Source organism: Leucopleurus acutus, assembly GCF_964270905.1.
Source record: "Leucopleurus acutus genome assembly, chromosome: 9".
NCBI lineage: Eukaryota > Metazoa > Chordata > Mammalia > Artiodactyla > Delphinidae > Leucopleurus > Leucopleurus acutus.
In genome coordinates, this window is record NC_139144.1 from 101,944,276 (window position 1) to 101,963,922 (window position 19,647).

Consider the following 19,647-nt stretch of genomic DNA (forward strand, 5'->3'; position numbering starts at 1 on the left):
TTTACTCTGCCTTTCACTCTTAAGCAGCCAGTATGGTTGAACTGCTTAGATATATGTAATTGCTATCCCTAACTTAAAGGTTTTCTTAAGGAACAATACTGTATATATACAATTTAGCAACAATAAAGCAAATTTTAAATGAAGTGAAAGTTGTCCATAATTCTGGTATTCTAATGTAAATGCTCGATTTTGCTTCATATAGACTTCCAGTCTCTGTCCACAGACATGTTCTTTTTATATGGTTCTGAGACACACATAATTTTTTGTCTTTTTATCTTTCACTTACCATACCAAGGTTTTCCATATTTCTCATAATCTCATAATTATACTTTTAAATGGCTGCAATTTAAGGTAGTGTATTAATCTGCTAGGGCTGCCATACCAAAGTACCATGGACTGTTTAACCGCGGGTTAAACAACAGAAATTAATTTTCTCACAGTTCTGGAGGCCAGAATTCCAAGATCAAGGTGTCAGCAGTGTTTGTTTCCTCTGAGGACTCTCTCCTCGGCTTGCAGATGGCTGCGCTTCTCCCTGTGTCCTCCCATGGTTGTCCCTCAGTCTGGGTGTTCTCGGTCCCAATCTCCTCTTATAAGGACACCTGTCACATTGGATTAGGGCTGACCCATAACACCTTAATTACCTTTTTAAAGGCCCTATCTCTAAACATAGTCACATTCTGAGGTACTGGGGGGTCAGGACTTCAACAAATGAATTTGGGGGGGCTTCCCTGGTGGTCCAGTGGCTAAGACTGCACTCCCAATGCAGGGGGCCTCAGGCTTGATTCCTGGTCAAGGAACTAGATCCCACGTGCCACAACCACAAAGATTCCTCATACCACAACTAAAAGATCCCACATGCTGAAGCAAAGATCTCGCGTGCTGCAACTAAGACCTGGTGCAGTCAAATAAATAAATTTTTTTAAAGAATTTTTGGAAACACAATTAAGCCCATAACAGGTAGGGTAGTGTGAAGTATTTAGTGGCAGTTTAAAAATTTTGTGGCCATAAATAATATTGCTTGAATATTTTTATACACACAGTCTTAAGATACAAAAAGTACAAAGTGCAAAGGATAGACCAATACATTAAATTAGATTAAAATTTAAAACTTTGCTGAAAGGGAAAACCCTGCAACCTAGCATACTCTACCCAGCAAGATTATCCTTTAGAATTGAAAGAAAGTCAAAGAACTTCTCAGACAAGCAAAAACTGAGTTCATCAGCACTAAACCTACCCTAAAAGAAATGTTAAAGGGTCCTCTTTAAGTGGAAAAGAAGAGTCTATAACAAGAAGCAATAATCTAGAGGAAAGGAAAAATCCCACCAGTAAAGACAAATATATAGTATAGGCTGAGGATCAACCACTTAAGCTAGTATGAAGATTAAAAGACAAAAAATTGTAAAATTGACTATAACTACAATAATCAGTAAAGGGATAAACATGAAGTAGTAGAAGATGACATCAAAAACACAAGATGTGGGGGAGGCGAGGAAAAGTGGAGATCTTTTAGAATGTGTTTGAACTTAAATGACTACCTGGTTAAAACAAAAAGATGTTATTATAGGTAAACATATATGACTCCTGTGTAACCACAAATCGAAAACCTACAATAGTTACACAAAAAAGGAGAGAGAATGGGACACAAGCATACCACTAAAGAAAATCATCAAACCACAAGGGAAGAAACTAAACAGAGAACGGAAGAACAGAGAACTACAAAAGCAACTGTAAAACAAGTAACAAATGGCAATAAGTACATACTTATCAATAATTACTTTAAATGTCAATGGACTAAATGCGCCAATCAAAAGACATCGGGTAGCTGATTGGACAAAAATAACAAGACCCATCTATATGCTGCTTACAAGAGACTAACCTCAAAGCTAAAGAAACACGCAGACTGAAAGTGAGGAGATGGAAAAAGATATTTCAAGCAAATGGAAATGACAAGAAAGCAGGGGTAGCAATACCAATATCAGAAAAAATATACTTTCAAACCAAGTCTGTAACAAAAGACAAAGAAGGGTATTACATGATGATAAAGGGATCAATACAAGAAGAGGATATGACACTTGTTAACATATATGCACCCAATACAGGAGCACCTAAATATATAAAGCAAATATTAACAGACATAGAGGGAGAAATTGACAGTAATACAATAATAGTAAGGGATTTTAACACCCCACTTGCATCAATGGACAGAAGATCTGGAGATGCTCAACATTGCTAATTATGAGAGACAGGCAAATCAAAACCACAATGAGATATCACCTCACACCTGTCAGAATGGCTATCATCCAAAAGTCTACAAATAGCAAATGTTGGTGAGGATGTGGAAAAAAGGAAAACCTTTTACGCTGTTGGTAGGAATGGAAATCGGTGCAGCCACTGTGGAAAACAGTATGTAGATTCCTCAAAAAAAACTAAAAATAGAACTACCATATAATCCAGCAGTTCCACTATTGGGTATATATCAGAAGAAAATGAAAACACTAATTGGAGAAGATACATGAACCCCAATGTTCACAGCAGCACTATTTACAACAGCCAAGATACGGAAGCAGTGTTAAGTGTCCATCAACAGAAAAATGGATAAAGAAGAAGTGACACACACCCACACCCCCCCCACACACACACTGTAATGTTACTCAGCCATAAAAAAGAATGAAAATCTGCCATTTGCAGCAGTGTGGATGGACCTAGCGGGTATTATGCTTAGTGAAATAAGTCAGGCAGAGAAAGACGAATACTCTCTATATTATCACTCATATGTGGAATCTAAAAAGTAAAATAAATGAATGATATAACAAAACAGAAAAGGACTCACAGATATAGGGAACAAACTAGTGGTTACCAGTGTGAAGAGAGGAGAGGGGAGGGGCACGATAAGGGAAAGGGATTAAGAGGTACAAACTACTACGTATAAAATAAATAAGCAACAAGCATATATTGTACAGGACAGGGAAATATAGCCATTAACTTGTAATAACTTTAAATGGAGTATAACCTATAAAAATATTGAATCACTACGCTGTACACCTGAAACTAATATTGTAAATGAACTGTACTTCAATTTAAAAACAAGATTTAAAACTTCAGATCAAAAGACATGATAGAGTAACCAAAACTAGGTCACAGATTGGGAAAAAATATTTACAACACGGAATAGCATCTAAATAAACATAAATAACTGCTAAAAATCATAGACTGCCCTAGAGGAAAATGTGCAAAATTATGAATTCACAGAAAGAAAAAAAAAAACCGAATAGGTGCTAAACACACGACAATGTTCCATCTCATTGTTAGTCAGGCAAATGCAATATCTGTTTATGAAAATGCATATACCCTATTATCCAGCAATTCTTATCTCAGAGCTATTTTTGCATATCAAAGAGCCATATCCTAGAATCTCTAAAGCAGCACCGTTTTAAAAGTAAAAACAGGAAAATAATTTAAATGTCCAATCACCCAGAGGATGGATATCTTGTGGGACTCAGTTCGTGTAGGTGTGAGATGTGTGCAGTTAACTATTCCTGTCCAGCTGTTTTGCAGTGGCCTCTCCTGGGATCCTCAAAGCCACAATCAAGTACTGTCAGCGGTTCAGTGCTTCTCCACCACGGTGTTGTTGGGTATATCACAGATCCACGCATTAAGCCAGAGAATGTCTTGGTTTGGATGGAGAAAATGTAAAACCAAGATCAAATCCATGCCCACCAGGGGGCATGGCAGGGGAAGCAGGGAAGGTTTCAGTTGAATGTGGGGAGTGCTATTAGAGAGAGGTATTTAGAGGATGCTATGAAGAGATGAGCACGTGCCCAAAATGTTCCTGGTGTTGAGAGTGAATGGTGGATATGAAGGAGTTCAGAAGAAGAGACAGGAAAGGCATTCCAGAGGAAGCAGTCATGAGGATATGATGCATTGGGGAAAGATTAAAGTCATCTGGTATGAGTGAAATTCATACTGAATAGGTAACAAGATTAGGCTGAAAAGGCAGGTCCAGTTCAGCTCAGAGGTTCTTTTATGTCATGTTAATGAGTTTGCATTTATTTTTAAATTTTTATTTATTTTTTGGCTGCACTGCGAGGCACGCAGGATCCAAGTTCCCTGAACAGGGATGGAACCCATGTCCCGCCCCTGCAGTGGAAGCGCAGAGTCCCAACCACCGGAAGTCCCTAATTTATTTTTAATTTTTAAAAAATTTTATTGAAATACAGTTGATTTACAATGTTGTGTTAGTTTCACATGTACAGCAAAGTGATTCAGATATATATATCTGAATATAAATATATAATATTCTTTTCCATTATAGATTATTATAACATACTTAGCGTACTTCCCTGTGCTATACAGTAGGTCCTTGTTGGCTATCTATTTTATATTTTAATCCCAAACTCCTAATTTATCCTCCCGCTTTGGTAAGCATAAGTTTGTTTTCTATGTCCGTGAGTCTATTTCTGTTTTTTAAATTTGTTTTCTATGTCTGTGAGTCTATTTCTGTTTTTTAAATAAGTTCATTTGTATCATTTTTTAGATTCCACATGTAAGCAATAACATATGTTGTCATTCTCTGTCTGACTTACTTCATATGATAATCTCTAGGTCCATCAATGTTGCTGCAAATGGCATTACTTCATTCTTTTTTATGGCTGAGTAATAGTCCATTGTGTATATATACCACATCTTCTTTATCCATTCATCTGTCGATGTACACTTAGGTGGCTTCCATGTCTTGGCTATTGTAAGTAGTGCTGCTATAAAACTGGAGTGCATGTATCTTTTCAAATGAGATCTTTCTGGATATATGCCCAGGAGTGGGATCGCTGGATCACATAACTCTTTTTAGTTCTTTAAGGAACTTCCATACCGTTCTCCGTAGTGGCTACACCAATTTACATTCCCACCAACAGTGTAGGTGGGTTTCTTTTTCTCCACACCCTCTCCAGCATTTATTCGCAGACTTTTTAATCATGGCCATTCTGACTGGTGTGAGGTGGTACCTCATTGTAGTTTTGATGTGCATTTCTCTAATGATTAGCAATGCTGAGCATCTTTTCATGTGCCATCCTCATGTCTTCTTTGGAGAAATGAGTTTTCACTTATAACAAAATTGGAAACTTCTTAAAAATATCTTTTGAAAATAACATTAGAGTTGCATTTTAGAAAAACCAATTTGTCACAAGAGTGATAATGTATTACTGGAAAAAGCCAGAGGCAGGGAAATCTGTTAGGAAAAACACTTGAAAAAAAAGTTTTTCAGGCTTCCCTAGTGGCGCAGTGGTTGAGAGTCCGCCTGCCGATGCAGGGGACACGGGTTCGTGCCCCGGTCCGGGAAGATCCCACATGCCACGGAGCGGCTGGGCCCGTGAGCCATGGCCGCTGAGCCTGCGCGTCCGGAGCCTGTGCTCCACAACGGGAGAGGCCACAACAGTGAGAGGCCCGCGTACCGCAAGAAAAAAAAAGTTTTTCAAAAGTGAGCTTATATGGTGTCAGCAGAGATAGAGAAGGGCTTTTATTTGGGAGAAATTTAGTAGACTGGGTGTAGGAAAATCTAGGATCATTATCAAGTTTACAGCTCTGGAGATTAGTTATAATTTTGAGGTGAGAAAAACGGGAGTGTAAAGAAAAGAGGTATAGAGTGAGGGCTGGTACTGATCAGGAGTCTTATTCTGGGCAATCTGTGTTTGAGATGTCTGTGGAAGAGAGAAACAATCAGGAGGAATCTGGAAATATGAACATGGATTTATAGATTTAAAAGTCATCATCACCTCACAGAGAACAGAGAAAATTGCTGCACAAGGTGTGGCTCAGGAGAGCCAGACAGGCGAATGGACAGGAACAGCTGGCTGTTGGATTTGGTGGGGGGCATGCTTCTTCCCCATTCTTGGCATTTCTCTCCATTTAGAGGAGGCTCCACCAGCACATCATTCCTAGTCTCTGCCTCCTCATTCACTTTGTTCAGGTCTAGGGCTATACCATCAGGTTCTCCAAAATTAATTCATTACGGTTAAATGAGGTCACAGGGTTGGGGTACTAATCCAATAGGACTGGTGTCCGTATTAAAGGAAGAACTACCAGAGATACCCCACCCCTACCCAGAAAAAAGCCACGTGAGGACACAGGGGGAAAGTGACATCTGCAAGCCAGGAAAACAGGCCCTCACCAGACACCAACCTTGCTGGCACCTTGATCTTGGACTTCCAGCCTCTAGAACTGTAAGAAAATAAATTTCTGTGGTTCAAGCCACCCAGTCTGTGGCATTTTCCTATGGCAGCCCCAGCAGACTAAAACACCCATAATGTAAGGAACTTCTGTCACAAGAAACTTTATTACAAAAAAGGGGAAAAAGGCTAAAGGAGGAGCTCTAACCTGACTCTCACATCAGGATGACCAGCACCTTCCACAAAAAGCTTGCTTTCCTCCAGTCTCTAGACGCTGTGCCTGGATTATCTGGAACCTTCGTCAAGGAGCCCTCACGGCCGCCTGCTCCGTGCTGGCCAGTGTGGCTGAAGCATGTTGGCTGAATTTTTCGTCCTGCCTCAGCCAGCGCCAACAGAGCCAATGGCCCCACCGCAGAGCTGTCACTGCTTTCTGAGTGGAGTGACCTCGAGACTGAAGGGCTGCTCCCCGGCATGCATGGCAATGTGGGTGTTAAGCGCCCCCAGGTAGGTGAAGCCCCTTCCACACTCAGCACAAGAAAAAGGCCTCTCCCCGCGGTGACGGTGCAGATGGGTCTCCAGACTTCCCTTCTGGAGGAAGCTCTTGCCGCACTCGGGACACCCGAAGGGCTTCTCGCCGCTGTGGACGCGTACGTGCTCCGCGAGCCTGTACCGCTGAGCGAAGCTTCGGCCACACGTCGCACAGGAGAAGGGCTTCTGGCCGCTGTGCTGGAGCAGGTGGCTCTTCAGGTTCCCTCTGAGCCGGAAGCCCCTGTCGCACTCGGGGCACCGGAAGGGCTTCTCCCCGCTGTGGACCGTCGCGTGCTCGGCGAGCTGGGACGGCTGACCGTAGGCCTTGCCGCACTCGCCGCACGGGAAGGGCCACTCGCCCGCGTGCTGCCGCCGGTGCATATTCAGGGAGGCCTTCCAGGAGAAGCTCCGGCTGCACTCGGGGCACCGGAAGGGCTCGGCCCCGCCGTGGAGTCGCCGATGCTCGGCGAGGTGCGCGCGGCGGTGGAAGCCCCGGCCGCACTGGGCGCAGGAGAAGGGCTTCTCCTCAGTGTGGACCTGGAGGTGCCGCGTGAGCCCCGAGCGCCGCGGGAAGGTCCTCCCGCACCGCTCGCAGGGGAACGCCGTCTGCCTGGCGTGGACGCGGCAGTGGCGCGCGAGCTTTGAGGGCCGGGTGAACCCCCGGCCGCACTGCCCGCAAGAGAAGGGCTTCTCCTGGCTGTGCAGACGCTGGTGCGCCTTCATGGCGTTCCTCCAGCAGAAGCTCCGGCCGCACTCTGGGCACCGGAAGGGCTTCCTCCCGTTGTGCCGACAGAGATGGGCCCGCAGGCTGCTCTCGAGGCGGAAGCTTCTCTGGCACTCCGGACACCGGAAGGGCTTCTCCCCCGTGTGAACTCGGACGTGTTCGGTGAGCTTGCTCCGGTGGGCGAACTTCCGGTCACAGTCGTCACAGGAGAATGGCTTCTCCCCGCGGTGTGCCCAGCGGTGGGCCCTTGCGGCCGCCTCCCGCGAGGGGCCTCTGCCGACCTGCGGACCCTGGAAGGGTGTCCTCCCGCTGTGCACCCGCAGGTGCTCGGCCGGCTCGTCCTGCTGGGTGAACCCCCGGCCACACTCCCGGCAGGAAAACCGCCTCTCCCCTCTGGGCGAACGCACATGCTTGTTCAGGGCGGCTTTGGACCGGAAGGCCCTGCCACACTCGGGGCACTGGAAGGGCCACGGGCCCGGGCGAGCCACCTGGTGCAGGGCCAGGCTGCACCTGAGACAGCTGCTCTGCTCGCACGCGCCGCGCCGGAAAGGCTGCTTACACGGGACCGCCCGAAGCCACCTGAGCTCCGCCTTCCCCCTGGACTTGTTTTTGTGCTTCGAGTATTGACAGGACTGGCGCTCGCGGTGGTTCCTTTTGTGCTTCACAAAGGCTCTCTTTATCTGGAAGACCTTCCTACAGACAAAGCAGGAATAAAGTCTCAGGCCTGGTGGAATTTCCAGGTGATCTGGGGTTCCCATTGGCTTATGCCGTGGATCATTATTGTCCTGATTAGATGCTGTGATGTCGAGGCTTTTATTATTTAGAATCTCTGTTTCTTGGAGACTTGGGTGTTGTAAGGCGGCTCTTTGATCTGATAAAATCTTTCTTTCCTCCTTGGATAAGGGAGCACAGAAGCCCTGCTCTTGGAGACCATTTAAATGGCATTCCTCCTCTTTTGCCCTCGAGAGTTCCCTGGTCACCTGGAGAGACAAAAAGGCCCTCCCTCATCAGTGATGGGTCTCCGGGGTCAAGGACTGTCTTCACATCACTGACAACGTGGGAAAGGGACTCCCGTTGTCCCCATGACTTTGTGAATCTGCCTGCCACAGGTGAATTATATTGAAGTTTAACTTGGATGTGCAAATCCTTTCATCATTTGTTAACAAAAGGCTTAGTGTGAAAAAACTGGCAGGCAAACACATTTTGTGAGCCTATGAGGACCCTCAGAGGCTAAGCAGAACTTGGAAGAAAATAAAAATGAGTTACTCTGAGAATCTGACCAGTTCATTATAATATTTCTTTAAATCTGTGAAATAAATAGCACAATATTTAAGTAGGAAGGCTTCGGGTCATATTCTTGCACCCTTCCACCACAGATTTCCGGAAAAGTTTTCTGAAGAAGTGCTAATAGGAAGTATCTTTCTTAGGAATGTCAAATGGCAATTTACTGAATTCACAAAGAACACTGTGGAAATTATTCCCTTTCCCAAGGAACTTCGAATTATAAGAAAGTCACTGCTGTTCCCAAAGTAAAAGCCATGATGACAGGGTACAGAGGGAGCTGAGCTGCTACCTTATTCTCACCCACCACACCTGGAGAGGACAATTCCCGACCATTATCTGAGCTGCTATATTCCAGAACATCTTTTTCTCCCTCATGCTGTTGCAGTGGGTCACATAGCTCTCCTTTTTTAAATCTCTTAACCTGGGAGCAAACCTCACCTATCAGGCTTGCCCCAGAGCAGGACTCTGATTCTGCTCTGAGGTCATCTCAACAACACAGATGTTTCCAACTAGATGATGTCATTTACTAAGTTAGCACCCACAGCTTTTGCCTGGACCATGAGAAGAGCATACTTGCCTGTCTCCTTGAATCCTATTTCTCATCACTTACTGTTTATCCCAGGCAGGGGAGTAGTTGTGTTACTGGGTGAGTACCACCTGGTACAAAGGAAACATTTGTTTTTAGGAACAGCCACCAACGTCGTTCATTCTTTGGTACTCAAAAACCTTTCCAGGCCCTTTCTAAAGGATGAAATTAAACTCCCACCATGGCATTTTTGGTCTCTGATACCGATTATGTGCCACCACTGCCACCCCCCATCTTCCACTATGTCCCACAAATAACATTCAGCTATACTCAGCGCCTTCCATTTTCTAAATATAACAGGCTTGTTCCCACCTCTAAGCCTCAGCTCATGTATGACCCCTGTTGAATCTTCTTTGCCTTACCAAATATGCCCATTCTATGCTATTTAAATCCTAATTCCTTTAGAAGTCCTCCTGGGATATTGCTGTCTCTTCTCTGCTTTCTCCTCTAAATCCCTATAGCGCTTTATTATCATTGCCACTTACTATTTATAAGTGTATACAGTCTTATTTTATAGTTGACTAATCCAATAGTTCAATATAATTGACTAACCTAACTGCCATGTCAGTAGGTCAGTAAGACAGACAATAACTCTTAGAGTGGGAAAACACATATATATATATCTCTCTCCCAACCCCTGGCCTAAATAATATGTGACATAGTCCTATGAACATGGTAGGGACAATACTGATTAGATGAGTGAATTAATAGACAGTAGCAGTGAAATGAAGCCCCTGGGAATTCTTTTATCCTCCGATGGAGCTAGTCACACACTTCCTGGGTTTAAATTCCCTCTTTTTCAGGAGAGTCCTTGATACCCAGAGACTTAGTAGATCTCCATTTAGTAAAGCATTAACATACTCTAAAAAATGACACATTCTCTTAAATACTTAAAGTATTAATATATTTAAAATGTTTTCCTTATGATACAAGGAACTAAAAAGTAATCCTTCAAAAGGAATAAAAAATCCCAAGTTCTAAAAATCTGTACAATAAAAAAATATACTGTACAAAATTGGAAGGCTTCTCATTTCTCTGTACACAAATGGACATGATGATGTGATGGGGAAGATGGTTTTTCCTCAGGACTGGACAAATGGATCCTTTACTGTTCTCTTAAAGGCAGTTCCATTTTCTGTTGTTGTTTTTTTTTAATGAAATATATACAACTTCCTTCTTTATAAAAGTAAGACATATTTGCTACCAACTTGAGTGAAAAAAAATAACATTCTCCATCAAAATAATATTTCTTATTCACTACGTCCTGCTGACTCTGCAGAAAGATTAGCAAACAAGGCTAGGAGAATAAATGAGTCAGGCTCTCAAATCCATCTACTCACCAGAAAGGCTAAGTGTCATTTGTGTTTTCTCTAAGTGTCCTTGGTCTCTGATTAACAGCATTCTTCCTTGTTCCATCCAGGTGATCAAATCTGGCTTTGAAGAAATACAGCCTGCAGAGAGAGTCCACACAGACTCAGTCTGGGTTTCCTGAGTACTTGACTAAAAACAATTTTAGTTTTTAATTTTTAATTTTAACTTTAGTTTCATGGCTGACCTTGATTCCTGGAGACATGAGATCAATGTTAGGTTAAAAAGAAAATGGAAACTCTTGATTACATGAATAACTGTTAAATGTTCCCGACAATATTTCACAAAATTAAAGGAAACAGGGAGGTTGGGGATGATGAGGATCCAGGCAGAAAGTATTCAAAAGGGATCATTATGAGAACAATGTGAGTAAAATAAAAAGCAGTCGGGGACGGCGGGGAGGTGGGGGTGGGGGGTGGGGGGGTGGGGGGGGTGGCGGGGGGGGGTGTCAAGGAGGGAAACCAGGTGACTAAACTTTTCTGATTAGACTCTGCACATCTAAGGAACCAATTACTGAGGTGCCCACATTCTTTCTAATATTTTATTTATTTATTTGGTTGTGCCACGTCTTAGTTGCAGAAGGCGGACTCCTTAGTCGCAGCTTGCGGACTCCTTAGTTGTAGCTCGCCAGTTCCTTAGTTGTGGCATTCGAACTCTTAATTGCAGCATGCATGTGGGATCTAGTTCCCTGACCAGGGACCAACCCCGGGCCCCCTGCATTGGAAGGAGGATTCTTTACCACTGTGCCACCAGGGAAGTCCCGCCCACATTCTTTCTTGATCAACATAATGAAGGAACCAGGAGGCTGTTAAATGACAGTGATTATGAAGAAGTGGAGAGTAATGTGTCTAATGACATCAGCCTGAAGGGAGGAGGGGTTGTTACAAAGTAGTGGAGGGATTTTAAAGATGCATCAGATACCCTGCAGTGGTGTCACCTACGGCTCAGCCCTTGGATCAGTGTTTCTCGAAGTGACCTAGTTACCACCAGCATTAGCAGCACCTGAAGTACTTGTTAAGAACGTAGATGCCTGGGCCTGAGCCGGGACCTGCTAAGTCCTAATCTCTGGAGTTAGGATCTGGACATCCTGTAAAGAAAATCATTTGCAAATAATACTGTTTGCTTTTTAAAATTTGGGAAAATCACACTGGATTCTCCAAGCCCAAGGATTGTGATAACTCAAAACTCAACACTGGATCAGCACAGGGCTGTAGTTTCTCCTACCCTACTGGCCTCAGTCTCCTTAGCTTGACCCTAACTGTTGGGGTATCCTGGGGACAGCTGGGGGTGTCCTGTCCTATTGACAAATTCTCCCTAGATGATCCCAACTGGCCCTGTGGTTTAAATGTCATTTATACAATGACCCCAAATGTGTGAATCCAGTCCTGATTTCACTGGAATTCCAGTCTCGCATACTCAATTATCTACTTTATATTTCCATATAAATGTTTAATAAGCATCTCAAACTTAATGTGGCCAAAACCTGCTCTCTCCCAAGCCTTCCTCATGTCAGTGAATAAAACCACTGCCATCGGGGCTTCCCTGGTGGCGCAGTGGTTGGGAATCAGCATTGCTAATGCCAGGGACATGGGTTCAAGCCCTGGTCCGGGAAGATCCCACATGCTGCGGAGCAACTGAGCCTGTGGGCCACAACTACCGAGCCTGCGCTCTAGAGCCCATGCTCTGCAACAAGAGAAGCCACTGCAATGAGAAGCCTGCGCACCGCAACCAAGAGTAGCCCCGACTCGCCGCAACTAGAGAAAGCCTGTGCGCGGCAACAAAGACCCAACGCAGCCAAAAATAAATTAAATAAAATAAATTTTAAAAAAACAAAAGGCATTGCTCTTTATAACAAAACAAAACAAAAAAACACTGCCATCAAGATACTCAAGCCAAAAATCTAGAAGTTGGTTCTTCTTTCACCGGACTCCACTGCAAGCCACTGGCAAAATCTGGGATGCTACCTCCAAAACATATCTGGAGACTGCCTCCTGCTCTCTATCTTCATTACTACATACCTGGTTCAGCTGCCACAAAGATTCACCAGTACTGCCAAGGCTCCTGGTTGGTCTCTCTCCTTTATTTCTACGCACTACAATTTATTTTCCACATAGCAACCCAAGTAATCATTAAAAAAAAAAAGATATCATATTACTTCTCTATTTAAATCCCCCTATGGGAATTCCCTGGTGGCCCAGTGGTTAGGACTCTGTGCTTTCACTGCCGAGGGCGCAGGTTCAATCCCTGGTGAGGGAACTAAAAGCCCACAAGCTGTGTGGTGCGGCAGAAAAAAAAAAAATCCCCCCATCATCTTCCCTTTATCTTTAGAATAAAATCCAACCCTGCGCCTCAGCCTAGAGGCCCTTCACAATTCGGCATAGCTGCGCTTTCTGTCCTCTTCTCCCATCACTCTTGTGCTAACCCTCTGTGCACATGCCACAATAGCCTCACTGTGGTTCCCACCATGTACTGAGCTCATTCACTCCAACCTTTGGGCCTTTGCACTAGTTCTTTCTCTGCTTAGAATTTTCTTCCCCATGATTTCACATGGTTGACTCCCTCTTGTCATTCATATCTCAGACAGAATAAATTATAAACCCCCAAAGACAGAAAGAATTCTTCAGGTATACTGAGATCAATCTATTAAATTGATAAGAGGAGAACTATTCTTTATGACACAAGACTGAGTTAGAGCAAGATGAGTAAGGAGTGAGGTACAATCTCCCCAAATTTCTCTTCCAATCTACTTCCTGAGTACTTCCCTGGAGATATCTAAGTATCCCATCCCCCTGCTCTCTTCTCTCTCCCTTTACCAGGGAAACTTTCTTCCCTGTCGTATCCATGTTCTGCAATGTGTTGGGTCCTCAGTTTATTCTAATATAATAACTATGGCCCCTTCATGAGCGCCTTAGTTCTTATAAGGATGCATCTCATTCAGGCAACATAAGCAGGCACTAAAGTATCAGTTAAAGGAATAAAACAACACACTTAAAAAAGAAAGCGGCAATTAGATTATTTTGTAATTCTAACTGTGGGAGAAAAGGGGGAGGGTTGGAGTGGGAGATAGAGAATGCAGAGTGTTAACAAGGCTGAGGGGCACAGATATCACCGGATAAAAAGGGACAAAATTCCCAGGCCATTACCAGAAGTTAAAGAGACATTCTGAATGTGGATTGGGTACAGTATCATATTCAACCAGCCAACAGCCAATAAAGGGAAGAAAGCCTACTAGTATCAGGTTGGGTCCCAAAAAGCGATTCCTTAGAAACGCATCTTACCCAGGGAATCAAGGCTCTCATAATTGGTCTTCATTTCCTGCTGATACATGTCCTTCTGCCACTTCTCCAGGATTTCCCACTCTCGCTCCAGAAAGTATAAGGCCACATCATCAAATGCCACGGGAAACTGAAATCATAAACAGTACATACATATATTTTCATTTCAAGGCTACTGTGTTTTTCAACATCCGTGTCTTTAAGAGACAGGAAGGAACGGTATTAAAGTAGTTATCTCTGGATGGTGCCACGAACATAATAAAGGGGTCACAGAGGTCTGTTGGAACTAAGTAAAGTGAATGGATGAATAGCAGGCCTTTGAGCACATGTACCGTCTAAAGGAGGATACTTCACACAGCAGCAAACAATTACTGCAATGTAAGACTGGGCCAGTGTCGCCAGATATGTCAATGCGGTACGCGGGCCTCTCAGTGTTGCGGCCTCTCCCGTTGCGGAGCACAGGCTCTGGACGCGCAGGCTCAGCGGCCGTGGCTCACGGGCCCAGCCGCTCCGCGGCATGTGGGATCTTCCCGGACCAGGGCACGAACCCACGTCCCCTGCATCGGCAGGCGGACTCTCAACCACTGCACCACCAGGGAAGCCCCAGATATGTCAATTTTTAAAGTAACTTTTTAATTTTGAAAAGATTATAGATTCAAAGGTAGTACAGACGGGTTCCCTGTACCCTTCAGTTTACCCCAATGGTCACACGGTACATTATTATAGTACACTGTCAAAACCATGAAACTGACATTGGTAGTGTGTGTATAATTCTACGTGATTTCATCACATGTGCTGACTCATATAACCACCCTGCAATCATGAACAAAACTATTCCATGACCAGAGATCTCCTTTGGGCTACCCCTTCCTAATCACACCCACTAATCTATTATCCGTCTCTGTAACTTTGTCATTTCAAGACTGTTACAAAAATGAAGTCAGAGAATTCACTGGCAGTCCAGTGGTTAGGACTCCATGCATCCACTGCAGGGGGCACGGGTTCGATTCCTGGTCAGGGAACTGGGATACTGCATGCCATGTAACGTGGCCAAAAAAAAACAGTCATAGTATGCAACTTTTTGAAATTGACATTTTTCAGCCATCATAATGCTCTTGAGATCCATCCAAGCTGTGTTTATTGCTTATCAATATTTCATTTCTATTGCTGAGCAGTAGTCAATGGTATGGGTATACCACAGTTTGCTTAACCACTTACCTATTGAGGGACAATGTAGTTGTTTCTAGTTTGGGGCTATTACCAAAAATCTGCTATAAATAATCATGTACAAGTTTTTGGTGGGGATACATTTCATTTTTCTGGGATAAATGCCAAGGTCTACAACTGCAGGGTCATATGGGAAGTATATGTTGTTTTCTAAGAAACCATTTTCCAGAGTGGCTGAACCCTTTTACATTCCTACCAGCAATGCATGAGAGATCATTTCTCAGCATCCTCACCAGCATTTGGTAATGTTGCTTTGTTTTTTTTTTTTGCCTGCACCGCGCAGCATGTGGGGTCTTAGTTCCCTGTCCAGGGATCGAACCCGCACCCCCTGCCTTGGAAGGGTGGAGTCTTAGCCACTGGACTGCCAGGGAATTCCCAATGTTGCTATTTTTTATTTTCATCATTCTAATAGTTGTGCAGTGATCTCATTGGGATTCGAGTTTGCACTTCTCTAATGAATAATGATGATGAGCATCTTTTCATGTGCTTATTTCTCATCCACATATCCTCTTTGGTGAACTGTCTCTTCATGTCTTTTGCCCATTTTCTAATTGGACTGTTTTTTTTGTTGTTGTTGAATTTTGAGAGTTCTTTATATATTCTAGATATAAGTCCTTTGTCAGATACGTGGTTTGCAAATATGCCCTCCTCCATCCGTAGCTTGTCTTTTTACCCTCTTACCAGAATTTTTCCCAGAGCAAAAGTTTTTAATTTTGATGACATCCAACTCATCATTTTTTTCTTTTATAGATTGTGCTTTTTGTGCCACATCTATGAACTTTTCACCAAGCCCTAGGTCCCAAAGGTTTTCTCCAATGTCATCTTAGAGCTTAACATTTTACATTTGGATGTGACAGTCCATATATATATATATATATATATATATATATATATTTATTTATTTTGGTTGTGCTGCATCTTAGTTGTGGCAAACAGCCTCCTTTAGATGTGGCTCAAAGTCTCCTTCATTGCGGCTTGAGGGCTCCTTAGTTGCGGCACGTGGGCTCCTTCATTGTGGCATGCAAACTCTTAGTTGCGGCATGCATGTGGGATCTAGTTCCCCGACCAGGAATCGAACCCGGGCCCCCCTGCATTGGGAGTCTTAACCACTGCCACCAGGGAAGTCCCTGGATGTGACAGTTTTATGTGAACTCTCCTGATTTTTACATTTTGGCAACTAAAATTCACAATTTTAACAAGGAATAGTTAAAAACAAACAAACACCCAAAACACACAGCTGCGAGCCACAATTTGTTCATGGACGTTTAATCTACAACCTCTGGTATGGACTGACTAACCAGGACCGCTCTTCCTGGAGGTTCGAAGGACAGATGCACTGTGACAATAGAGAAGGAAGAGAAGATATATAATTTAGCTTGTGAAGATTCCATTTCACTCCTTTCAAATTCTGTACTACAAATGTAGATGAGAGCCTACCAAGGCAAGTGCTGGGCAACTCACAAGACAGCTCAGGCTCTTCGCAAGTATATGAAAAATGTTGGTGCCAAATGCTACAAAGTAAACTCTCCCAATAAAGGAATCTAGGAAACTCCACAACCAGGGCCACTTGACACTTTCTGAAGAGAAAAGTTGCAGAGATAAAATTCCATCATCAAAACCATTACAGGCGCCCAAAGCTGAAGTATCAGCTAGTATAACAAACAAGTTAAAACTTGGTGTTGCATTTAAGGTGGGACTTTCAAAGAAATTCCTCTACTGTTTACTTGCAACTCACCCACGTGCTTTCCACCTACAAAAGACTTTTCTGTGAGCATTCTCACAATTAGCACTGAACTGCTCCAGTGAAAAGGAATACCAACCAGAAAAATGCTGATTTCTCCCTGCCTACCCCCAATAACACAACAGCCAAGAAGCTGACATCACTTGAGCTTTCTCTGTGGACTCAAACTTATAGTCAAAGAAGAACTATTACAAACCACCAAGTTTCACAGAACAGAGAGAGATATTCCAGGACGTTGAAGAGAGGCGGCCTGAAGAAATCTGAACAGAAGTGGTACCTGCCAAGGAATGCTGGGAGGGGTGAGAAGCAGAAGGAAAGAAAATGCATTACATTAGTGAGATTATTAGATAGGAAATCTCAGTGGAGATACAAGGAGAACTTGCATACTTAGGCAGGTTATACTTAATTGAATGTAGAGTTTCCTGGATTAGGCTTGGGATATGTCTTTCAAAGTCTAAAACCAGTCAAATTTTCCATTAAATCACTAGAGTATTCGTGGTAAATCTGAATTAGGATAACCACCCAAACTGGTTAAGTTTTCCGTCTTTTCCTAGAGGCAGCAGTCTCCAGTCTTCTTCCAACTTTTCCTCACTTGCTGATGAAGATGTGCTTCTCTGAAACTCCATGTCAGCAGAGCTCGGAACGTGAGCCCAAGAAAAACCGGGACGTTCAGAGACCCCCGCACAGGACGGGAACAGCAGGGGAACTGAACGGACCACAGGCGAGACCCTGGGTTTCTTCACGGGACCCCTTCCTCCCAGATCAACCTCACAACAACTCGAGCACCTAGACCGCGCCTTCTCCGGCCCGGGGTCGGAGCGCAGTCCGGCTTACAGACAATCCCCGGCCGGGGCTCCCACCGCCTCACTCTCTGAACCGGGAGCCCACTCCAGATCGCGACGGGGCCCGCATCGTCCACGGCCCCTCTTACCGGAGCCGGCTCGGCCATGTCCCCTCGCGGTCCCGCCCGACCCCGGCCCCCAGCCACCCGGGAATCCAGGCGACGCCACGACACCTCCCCTACGGCGGTCCCGCGCTCCGCCCAGACCAGCCGGCCCGGTCCGGGCGCGGTGCACGCTGGGACAGGCGGCCGCTCCGCCCCCACAGCGGCCCCTGCAGCTAGGAGGCGCGAACGCCGGCCGCAGGAGTGGGCCTCGAGCACATTTTCATGTGCCTAATTCTCACCCACAGACCCTCTTCGGTGAAATATCTCTTCACGTCAAATAGTCTTATTTTAACTTTGTTCTGATTTACCTTTCTTTAATTACTACTGACGCTATAGACTTTTTTAAATTGAAAATTTTATTGAAATAATTGTAGTTTTATATGCAGTTATAAGAAATAATGCAGAGAGGTCCCATGTTTCACTTCTATTAATTTGTGTATGTGGGTATTTAGTTCCATGAGGCTTTAGGCTTTTCTATGCATTAATTTGTTTTTCCTCCTTTGTAACGCTTTCTTCATTCCCTATTTGATCCTAGAAAATGATCTTACATATTTATATAAATTCCATATCACATCACGGTCACATCATATAATCCAGTGATGTTTCTCATACATTTCTTATTCAGTAGCTCGACTTATAAGATTTTTCAAATGTATATTTTCAAATTCACTTATTTTTGTCTTTGATGCAATCTGATACTTAAGTATTTAGAATTTCTCTGTATATACAGTGAGTAGTAAATACCAATTTATTTTCTTTGATAAACCATTTAACTATGTAAAACTATCCAGGTTATGGTGTTAGATATGGATCTAAAGTAGTTCTTATTATTCTAATATCCATCTGTACTACTTGGACAGCCTTTGCTCTATCACAGTGAAATTTGCTTTATTCCCTTAACTAGTAGTGTTCCTGAGACTTCAAAGCCACTGAAACCCCTTCCTCTTTATGTGTGTCTGGAGGGCTCACAAACTTCCTTAGTGACTCTTGTAGTGTCTCCACTGATGTCCCTCTGCTGCTGCCAATGAGCATGTCACTGTTGTTGTGGTAGCCAGTGATGATTTCTCCTAAAGCTGCTGCTGGGGCCTCAAAGTTGGGGGTATGGATTTTCCTCAAATGATTACAGTTTTCAGTCTAATTAAGTTTCTGGGCTTACAATGTCTTTTACTGGGACATTCAAATGATATTCCCAGGAGACCAGAAAGGTGAGCACCTGAAGGACACCCCTACCTATTACACACTTGGTGTGTAAATGGCTGCCCAGTCTCTGGATGTCTCTTACACAGAAGGAAAGAAATCACAAATAGGCATGAATACAGCTATTTTTGTAAAATTCTGCTTAGCTTCCTAAACCATCTGTACAGGTCAGCCCTTCTGTTCTCCATGAATGAGGAAGGTGTTTCCCTACACGGCCTCACAACTATCCTGTCCCAAGTTTTAGGCCACCCCAAACCAACTTTGCACATCTCCATTTTCCCCAGAGTTCTTTCTGGCTGACTTCAGGGAGTCCTATTACACAAGGAAGCCACCTATGGTGGAAAGAGCTTGAGTTTAATGTGAGAAAGACCTGGCTTTGGATATAGGCTATACTGTCCGCCATCTTTGTGACACCAAGCAAGTCACTTGACATTTGGAACCTTAGTTTCCATATCTGAAGTGTCGCTGTAATAATTAAGTGGGAAGCAACTTAAATGTTCATTGACAGAGGAATGAATAAAGAAAATGTGTACATACATAAAATCGAATATTACTCAGCCATAAAAAAGAATGAAATAATGCTGTTTGCAGCAACATGGATGGACCTCAA

At 43.8% G+C, this 19,647-nt stretch overlaps 1 long non-coding RNA gene across 1 annotated transcript; it reads right to left on the minus strand.

Annotated features, from left to right (window-relative positions):
• Positions 1 to 8,976: 8,976 nt before the first annotated feature.
• On the minus strand, positions 8,977 to 14,035 carry LOC309966067. Its single transcript, XR_014326426.1, has 3 exons — positions 13,930 to 14,035; positions 10,624 to 10,734; positions 8,977 to 9,354 (listed from the first exon to the last, which is right to left on the minus strand). It is a non-coding gene; the product is annotated as an uncharacterized lncRNA (long non-coding RNA).
• Between the last annotated feature and the right edge of the window lie 5,612 nt (positions 14,036 to 19,647).